We start from the raw sequence: 10,538 nt of genomic DNA, 5'->3' as shown, positions 1-10,538 counted from the left end.
GCAATCACAGTAGTCTTCAAGGATGCTGGGGCTTCCTTCACAAATTTGTTCCTCACCATTGTGGTAAAAGGTGTGTCCTCTGGGCACTCCATGGTTGGGTATGTGGATCTAATCTGATAAATCACCTCTAACATACCAATTTCCCTAAGCCTTTGGATTCCTTCTTCTACAGTATACCAAGGGGGGTCTGGCATTTCAACATGATTTATTGTAGGCCACCACTTAATCCAGGCTCCAGCCACCCAGCCAAATAAACTATTAGATTCTTTCACAACCTCTGGAGCTTAAACATTGAATGAAGAATCTGTGCTTAGTGGGCACATATGAAGAAACTCAGACTGATCCAACTTTATGTTCCTTGCACCACTATCCCACACCCTTAGTAGCCATTCTCACACATATTTCCCAGGAATCTGTTTGTATGTATTTGAAAAATCAAGTAGTTCCTTTGGAGTGTAGTGTACCTTCTCCTGGGTCACACTTTGTACTTCATCTCTTGTGGTTTGTTGGGACTTAAGTCTAATTACAGGTCTAGAAGGAAAAACGGGGGGTGGGGATGGGCCCTGGAGACATTAAGCAATGCCTTGTAAGGCATCTGCCTTAGGTGATGTCCTAGGCAATGCTCCAGGTGCTGCCCCAGGCAATAACTCAAATGAAGACTCTTCAGGCACAGCTGGGTTAATGTCATCAGATGGAGGTGGAAAAGATAATAGTTTTACTAGGGATGGTGGGTTAGATGTTCAGATGGAGTAAGGGGGCTGGTTCTGTTGGCAGGAGTGATTCTACTGAATTTTGGAGGCTCAACGTCCTCAGCTTCCTGATTGTTTGCCCTTGTACTCCCATCCCAAGTTTCCATTGCTTCCCAATCAATGCCCTCATTTTAGCTTCAGATATCATTCAAGGTCGGGAATTCAGTTGATGTTGTAATTTTGCCACTCTTACAATAAGACTCTCGGTTTGGTCTTTGGCAATATCAGGTCTGTCACTACAAGAAATAAGGCTTTCTTTTAGGGCACAGGTGGCAACTTTCAGGTCTTGTATGCAGTGTTTGAGCTCTGATTCTGAAGTTTTGTTCTTATCCCTTCCTCTCACCAATTTTTCTAGCAAAAGTAGGACCAACCAACAAGTTTCCTCATACTTCTCATTCTGACAAAATTGTGGTGAAGTATCAAACATGCAGTCACCCAGAGCTGCCTTGTCTCTCACAAATATTTGATCCATTGGTGGTGATATTTTGCATATTTCTATTGCCACCTCCTGCCATGGATTAGCAATGTCCCCTTTACTTCTGGAGGTAGAGTCATCAGCACCTTTAAGATTAACCAAACCAAACCAAACCAAATCAAAAAACAGAAACCTGTTGCTGTTGAGTCAATTTTGACTCATAGTGATCTTATAGATGGAGTAGAACTGCCCCATAGGATTTTCAAGGAGCAGCTGGTGGATTCAAATTGCTAACCTTTTGGTTAACAGCTGAGCTATCAACTGCTGTGCCACCAGGGCTCCGTTTTAACACTAGCCAATATAGAACATAAAACTGTGAAGATTATGGAAGAAAAAAAAGGGACAAGGCTAGAGGCCCTAATACATGGCGTAAATACAATAAAACATTAACTAACAAAGTACAACCACCAGAATATAAACCAGATAACTGGGAGCTCCTAAAAATTAAACACTTAGGCTCATCAAAAGACTTCACCAAAAGAGTAAAAAGAGAACCTGCATACTGGGAAAAATTTTTTTGGCTACAACACATCTGACAAGGGTCTAATCTCTAAAATCTATAGGCTACTTCAACACCTCAACAACAAAAAGAGAAATAATCTAATTAAAAAAAGGACAAATGATATGAACAGACACTTCACCAAGGAAGACATTCAGGTGGCTAACAGACACATGAGGAAATGCTCAAAATCATTAGGCATTAGAGAGCTTCAAATCAAAACTACAATGAGATACCATAGCACCCTGACATTACTGGCATGAAAAAAAAGCAAAACAAAACAGAAAATAACAAATGTTACAGAGGCTGTGGGGAGATGGGAACGCTTATGCGCTGCTGGTGGGAACGTAAAATGGTACAACAAGTATGGAAAATGATATGGCCCCTCCTTAAAAAGATAGAAATAGAAATACCATGTGATCCAGCAGTCCCACTCCTAGGAATATATCCTAGAGAAATAAAAAGCCATCACACAAATAGACATATGCACACCCATGTTCTTTCCAGTGTTATTCACAATTAGCAAAAAGATGGAAACAAACTAAGTGCCATCAACAGATGAATGGCTAAACAAATTATAGTACATACACACAATGAAATACTACACAAAGTTAAAGAACAATGATGAATCTGTGGAACATCTCATGACATGGATGAATCTGGAGGGCATTATGCTGAGTGAAATAAGTCATTTACAAAAAGACAAATATTGTATGAGACCACTATTATAAAGACTCAAGAAAAGGTTTACACGGAGAAAAAAATCTTTGATGGGTACAAGTGAGAGGAGTGGTGGGGGTGGGAAATCACTAACTAAATAGTAGACTCACCACTTGCCTGTCAGTTTGTCATAATGCGGAGGCTTGCATGTTGCTGTGATGCTGAAGCTATGCCACCAATATTTTAAATACCAGAAGGGTCACCCATGGTGAACAGGTTTCAGAAGTGCCTCCAGACTAAGACAGACTAGGAAGAAGGCCCTGGCAGTCTACTTTAGAAAAAATTGGCCAGTGAAAACCTTATGAATAGCAGTGTAACATTATCTGATATAGTGCCAGAAGATGAGTCCCTCAGGTTGCAAGACACTCAAAATATGACTGGTGAAGAGCTGCCTTCTCAAATAGAGTTGACCTTAATGACTTGGAAGGAGTAAAATTTTTTGCGCCTTCATTTACTGATGTGGCAAGACTCAAAATGAGAAGAAACATCTGCATTGCTAATAATTGGCATCTAGGAAAATTGAAAGTCTTCAAAATGAAATGGAATGCATAAAGATTGATATCCTGGGTATTAGTGAGCTGAAATGGAATGGTACTGGCCATTCTGAATCAGAAAATCATATTATGTATTTCACTGGGAATGACCAATTGAAGAGGAATGGCATCACATTCATCTTTAAAAAGAACATTTCGAGATCTATCCTGAAGTGCAACGCTGTCAGTGATAGGAAAATATCCATATACCTACAAGGAAGACCAGTTAATATGACTATTATTCAAATTCACAGGAATTTGAGGAACAACTAAGGCCAGATGAAGAAACTGAAGATTTTTACTAACTTCTGCAATCTGAAATTGATCAAACATGCAGTCAAGTTGCACTGATAATTACTGGTGATTGGAATGCAAACGTTGGAAACAAAGAAATGTTGGTAGTTGGAAAATACAGCCTTGGTGATAGAAAAGATGCTGGAGATTGTATGATAGAATTTTGCCAGACCAATGACTTCTTCATTGCAAATACCTTTTTCACCAACATAAATGGTGACTATACACGTGGCCTTTGCTAGATGGAAAACACAAGAATCAAATCTACTATATCTGTGGAAAGAGATGATGGAAAAACTCAATATCATCAGTCGGAACAAGGCCAGGGGACAACTGCGGGACAGACCATCAATTGTTCATAGGCAAGTTTAAGTTGAACTGAGGAAAAATTAGAGCAAATTTACAAGAACCAAAATATAACCTTGAATATATCCTACCTGAACTTGGAGACCATCTCAAGAACAGATTTGATGCATTGAACACTAGTGACTGAAGACCAGGCTAGTTGTGAGATGTCATCAAGAACATCATACATGAAGAAAGCAAAAGGTCATTAAAAAGACAGGAAAGAAAGAAAAGATCAAAATGAATATCAGGAGATTCTGAAACTTGCTGTTGAATGCAGAGTGGCTAAAGCGAAAGGAAGAAATGATGAAGTAAAAGAGCTGAACAGAAGATTTCAAAGGGTGGCTCGAGAAGATAAAGCAAAGTATTATAGTGAAAAGTGCAAAGACCTGGAGTTAGAAAACCATAAAGGAAGAACCTGTTTGGCATTTCTCAAGCTGAAAGAACTGAAGAAAAAATGCAAGCCTTGAGCTGCAATTTTGAATGACGCAGGAAACATCAAAAGAAGATGGAAGGAATACAGAGAGTCACTGAACCAAAAAGAATTGGTTGAAGTTCAAACATTTCAGGAGGTACCATATGATCAAGAACTGATGATACTGAAGGAAGAGGTCCAAGCTGCACTGAAGGCATTGGTGAAAAACAAGGCTCCAGAAATTGATGGAATTGAGATATTTCCACAAAGAGATGCAGTGCTGGAGGTGCTCACTCGTGTATGCCAAGAAATTTGAGAGACAGCTACCTGGGCACCCAACTGGTAGAGAACCATATTTGTGCCCATTCCAAAGAAAGTTGATACAGCAGAATTCAGAAATTATCAAACAGTAACATTAGTATCACACTTAAGTAAAATTTTGCTGAAGATAATTCAAAAATGGTTGCAGCAGTACATTGACATGGAATTGCCAGAAATTCAAGCCAGATTCAGAAGAGAACACGGAAAGAGGGATATCATTGCCAATGTCAGATGGATCTTCACTGAAAGTACAGAATACCAGAAAGATGTTTACCTGTGTTTTATTGAATATGAGGAGACATTGGACTGTGTAGATCATAACAAATTATAGATAACATTGCGAAGAATGGGAATTCCAGAACACTTATTTGTGTTTATGTGGAACCTGTACATAGAACAAGAAGCAGTTGTGTGAATAGAACAAGGGAATATGAGGTGGTTTAGAATCAGGAAATGTGTGGGCCAGGGTTGTATTCTTTCACCATACTTATTTAATCTGTATTCTGAGCAAATAATCTGAGAAACTGGTCTATATGAAGAAGAACGTGGCTTCAGGATTGGAGGAAAACTCATTAACAAACTGAGATTTTCAGATGACACAACCTCGCTTGCTGAAGGTGAAGACGGCTTGAAGCATTTACTGACGAAGATCAAAGAATGCAGCCTTCAGTATGGATTACACCTCAACGCAAAGAAAACAAAACTTCTCACAAGTGGACAGATAAGCAACATCATGATAAACAGAGAAAAGATTGAAATTGTCAAGGATTTCATTTTACTTGGATCCACAATCAAAGCCTATGGAAGCGGTAGTCAAGAAATCAAACAATGTATTGCACAACATATTTAACTTTTTAAAGTGCTAAAAACAAAGAAGTAACTTTGAGGACAAAGGTGCTCCTGACTGAAACCATGATATTTTCAATCACCTCATATGCATGTGAACGCTGAACAGTGAATAAGGAAGACCACAGAAGAATTGATGCCTTTGACTTATGATGTTGGTGAAGAATATTGAATATACCTTGAACTACCAGAAGAATGAACAAACTTGTTTTGGAAGAAGTACAGCCAGAGTGTTTCTTGGAAGTGAGGATGACGAGACTTTGTCTCACGTACTTTTGACGTTATCAGGAGGGACAATTCCCTGCAGAAGGACATCATGCTTGCTAAGGTAAAATGTCATCGAAAAAGTGGAAGACCCTCAATGAGACGGACTGACACAGTAGCTGCAACAATGGACTCAAACATAACAATGACTGTGGGAATGGTGTGGGAGCAGGTGGTATTTTGTTCTGTTGTACATAGGGTTGCTATAAGTTAGAACCAACCGGATGGCACCTAACAATAGTAACAAACCAGTAGAGAAGTTAACTTTGGTGAAGGGAAAGTCAACACACGATATAAAGGAAGGCAGCACAACTTGACCAAGGCAAAGTCAAAGAAGCTTCCTAGACACATCCAAACACCTTGAGGGACCGGGTTACTGTAGCTGAGGGCTGGGCTGCAAACCATGGTCTCAGTGGACATCGAAGTCAATTGGTATAATATAGTTCATAAAGAAAACGTTCTACATCTTACTTTGGTGAGTAGTGTTCAGGGTCTTAAAAGCTTGCAAGTGGCCATCTAAATACACGTATTGGTCTCAACAGCTTCAGAGCAAAGGAGAATGAAGAAAAAAAAGACATGCAAAAAATATTAGTCCAAAGGACTAATGGACCACATGAACCACAGCACAGCCTTCACCAGCCTGAGCCCAGAAGAATTAGAAGGTGCCTGGCTATTAGCACTGATAGATAACTCTGACAGGGATTACAATAGAGGATCCCGGACAGAGTGAGAGAAAAATGTAGAACAAAATTCAGATTCACAAATAAGAGCAGATTCACTAGTCTGACACAGACTGGAGGAACTAGACTCTGGAAACTGGTCCAAGACTATGGTCCCCAGACACCCTTCTAACTCTGAACTGAAGCCACTCCAAAAGTCCACCTTTCAGCCAAAGATTAAACAGACCTATAAAACAAATAATAACACATGTGAGGAATATGCTTCATAGCTCAATCAAGTATATGAGACCAAATGGGCAACATCTGCCCCAAAGCAAAGAAGAGAAGGCAGGAAGGGACAGGAAAATTGGATAATGGACATGGAGAACCCAGGGTGGAAAGGGATAGGGGGAGAGTGCTGACATATGGTGGGGATTGCAACCAATGTCAAAAACAATTTGTGTATAAATTTTTGAATGAAAAACTAATTTACAGTGTAAATTTTCACATCACACACACACACACACACACACACACACACACACACACAAACACTAGCCAGACTTGAGAACCAATTCAGAAAACTCATCCTTATGATTTTATTTCTCTAGAACTACTCTTCATACCAAATGTCTTGGTCTGGGTTTTCTAGAGGAGCAAAACCAGTGAAGTGTATATATATATATGTGTGTGTGTATGTGTATGTATATATGTGTGTGTGTATATATATATATATATATATATATATATATATATATATATTTAATTACTTAAAGGAAATGGCTCATGCAGTTGTGTGGGCTGGCATGTCCCAAATCTGTGGGTCAGGTGTCAGGCTGGAGGCTTCTCCTGACTCATGTACTTGCAGGGGCTGATGAACACAAAATCAGCAAGTTAGACAGCAGGCTGCTGGCTCATGTCCCAGCATATGATGAGTCAGATGCAGGATAGAGAGAGGGCAAGCTTTGCCAGAAGATTCATACATATTGGATCCAGGCCACACCCCCAAGGAAACGCCCCTTACATCAGATCAGAAAATGGAGGATAATTACATAATACTGAGAATCATGGCTGAGCCAAGTTTACACATAACATTAACCATCACACTGGAACTTGTAAGGTTAGCTAACTTAGCTTATCCCAGCTAAGACAGAGAATGGGAGTTCAGTTCTTTGTAACTTGACTGCACTCTCCTGTCTCCATTACTAGATTCTTATATCCCTGAGATCAGGGATCATATCTTAGTTGGATGCATTTTCCTAGTTTCTTGCACAACAGCTGGCATCTGGTAGTTGAACTAATGTTTATTGGACAAAATGAATGAAATCTGCGAGTATGGCTATAGAGTTCTCAACTGAGATGATTTTTGCCTCCCTTCCCCCCCCGCCCCCGTCATTGCCAGTGTCTGGAGATATTTTTAGTCATCTCAAAATATTTGTTATTGGCCCAGGATGCTGTTAACCACCCTACAATGCATAGGACAGCCCTCTACAACTAAGAATTATCTGGCCCCAAATGTCAATAGAGTCAAGTTAAGAAACCCTGATATGGAGCAATGCTCATGGATATGGGTGAAGAAGCCTGGGTCTTCCTCTTGGTACCTGACTCTCAGAAAATTAGGGAGAGGTGAATATACCTTTGTCTATTTCTTCAGCTCTAGGATACACAGTTTGTTGCCTTTTTATCATCTCTGAAGTCAGGATGCTTTTAAAAATCCACAGTATGTCCTGGTTTAATTGGCAGTGCTTTATCATTCTTAGTGGTATATAAACGTCCATCTTCCCACTGAGGGTATTTTAGATTTGATGGAATAAGTGATTCTGACCTCTTTCTTCCCCTCCCCCAACACTGGAAAGGCTGAGGGCTGGCCGCTGGCAGGATGGGGAAGAAAAGAAGCCCCCTCCCGCATAAGCCAGGCACTCGGCTCATCAAGCCAATGATGATTTCTTTCTCCCTGAGTCTAGTTCACGTGATTCTACTTTTATGGCCTGGTTTCCAGTCACCTTTCCTCCTGATGACTGGTTTTCTGTCTAGGTTACTACACCTTGGCAACAAGTCTGAAGATCTCAGAGGAGAGGTCATTTTAGCTAGCAGGGCAGTTGCGACCAGGAATTTTCATGTCCCAATCACTTTGGAGACAGGTGTGTGGCTGGGGAGAAAAGATACTGTGTGGGAAGGCAGCATCTCTAAACTCTGTAGTGTAATATACAGATACCTCAGTACACTGTAGGGTCTGTGAGGTAGGGGCTGTGCCCATCTCAGCTGTGATTATATCCCTTGCATTGTTTCTGGAATTTACTGGGTGCTCTATAAATATGTATTGCATGAATGACTGAATAAACAAAGAAGTAGAAGTCTTGGCCTGCAAGAAAAGTTCGTCTGGATTGCAAAATCCTTCTCTCCTAAACTCTAATGAAATAAATAATAAAAAAACAAAGACCAGCAAAATATTAACCAGTAATAACCAAACAAGGAAATGGCCCTAGCCCAGGGTCAAATACTTCACAAAGATAGTCAAGATAAGACACAGAATGTTCTGGGAGAGTGTGGGACCCTAGTTAGCCCACTTATCCCTGGTAACACAGTGGTTAAGAGGTATGGCTGCTAACTGAGAAGTTGGCAGTTCAAATCCACCAGCCGCTTCTTGAAAGCACCATGGAACATTTCTGCTCTGTCCTATAGGGTCACTATGAGTCAAAATCGACTCTATAGCAACGGATTTTTTAAGGTGCGAACTGACCCTGAGCAGGTATGGTTATAAAGTCCTGAGCAGTTTGACTTTTACCACCAAGTCTCATCATTTTTCAATTCTGACTAGGAGTAGAAAAAATGGCTGCTGAGGAAAAATGGTGGGAACATGGAAGTGAATAATTGGGGTTTTCTCTTCCCCATGGAAGTGAAGGCATTAAGGTCCACACTGAAACTGTGGACCAGAGGGAAAAGCAAGGCCAGGCTTGCTGCCTGACTGCTCTGTGGTGTCCTGGATTAATAGTTGGTAATAGCAGTTAACAGAAGTTGAGAGGCACCTGCGGGGAGCAGTGGACTATTGAGGAGTAGCCAGCGAGAGTGGCAGTGCAGGAGTGGTGGTGCAGGAATCAACTCTGATTGATCCAGGAGGATGTGGGCTGGACCCCTGGGGTCACCCACAGGTAGTGGAGCATGAGGGAACCAGGAATGGGGCTTGAGGTTTTATAGCTGCCTGAGTATGGGATACTGAGCCGATGAAACTTGGGTCTGAATGTTGAGGGGACTCGTTGAATGGAGTGGGTACAATGTTAGAGTCCTACATATACACTGTGGGTGACAGTGAGGAAAAGGTAATCAAGGGAAGGTGAGCTGCAGCAAGAAGGTTGTGATGTCAACCTGTTGCTCGGGGTATAAAGATTATGACGGTCTGATTCTGATAAAGTGGCAAATAGCCCTGAAGGGAAGTAGTGAGTTCCAAATCCTGCTTGACAGAGCCTCCCTTTTTTGCTTACAGGGACAGCCTCTCCTAGTTCATTCCTCTGTTGGTCTTCAAGTTGTAGTGAGGTAGAGTTTACAGCTGTTTTCCCATCAGACAGATTTCCACTGGTTATTTATTTTTAAAAAAATTTTCTGGAGAGGTTGTATAGATTACAGCTGTGTTTTGTCCCTATGTAAAAGTTTCTGCCTCCCGCCTGAGACTTTCATGTACTTTCTCCCTTAGTTTAGGCTCCTAAAGAATTGCCACTCCCATTACTGCACCAAAGCGTAGGTCTATGGGAAGTCATGAATCACAATGAAACATGAAAATATCAGGGCTAATTAAGTAGCATCTCTCCTTATGGCATTTTATACATAGAACATGAAGATGATAGCTTTTTTGTCCCTCTTGCTCTGGTTCACTGTTTGCAACAAGTTCCATAATGTCTGCTTAGTTCTTTCAAACTCTGGATCCTCTGAGGACTGGCTCTAGATCTTTGTACCTCAGTAAGCTAAAGTACACCCCTTTGTAAGCTAATCTTAATTCTTTCCCTAATTCTTAGTGCATTCTATCTCAGGTAGAATAAGAAGCTCAAAGGAGTAGAGCTATTAATGAGTTTTAAAGGAAGTATGCTTGAAGTGAGGAGCCCTGGTGGTGCAATGGAGCACTCGGCTGCTAACCAAAAGGTGGGTGATTTGAACTCACCAGCTACTTGGTGGAAGAAAAATGTGGCAGTCTGCATCTGTAAAGATTATGGCCTTAGAAACCCTATGCGGGCAGCTCTACTCTGTCCCATAGGGTTGCTATGAGTCGGAATTGACTCGATGGCAGGGGGTTTTTACGGTCAAAGGGTGATAACTAGAAGATCAGAATTTAGATATTTAGAAACTCAGAGAAGGAGAAGTTACCAGGAATGACAGGATCTAGGGAAGGGCCATGGGCAATAGAATGGAGTTTCCTGATAAATTCCAAC

This window comes from Loxodonta africana, chromosome 4 (genome assembly GCF_030014295.1).
Source record: "Loxodonta africana isolate mLoxAfr1 chromosome 4, mLoxAfr1.hap2, whole genome shotgun sequence".
In the NCBI taxonomy this organism is placed as follows: Eukaryota; Metazoa; Chordata; class Mammalia; order Proboscidea; family Elephantidae; genus Loxodonta; species Loxodonta africana.
The sequence above is the reverse complement of the archived record's forward strand: the minus strand, read 5'-3'. Positions refer to the sequence as shown.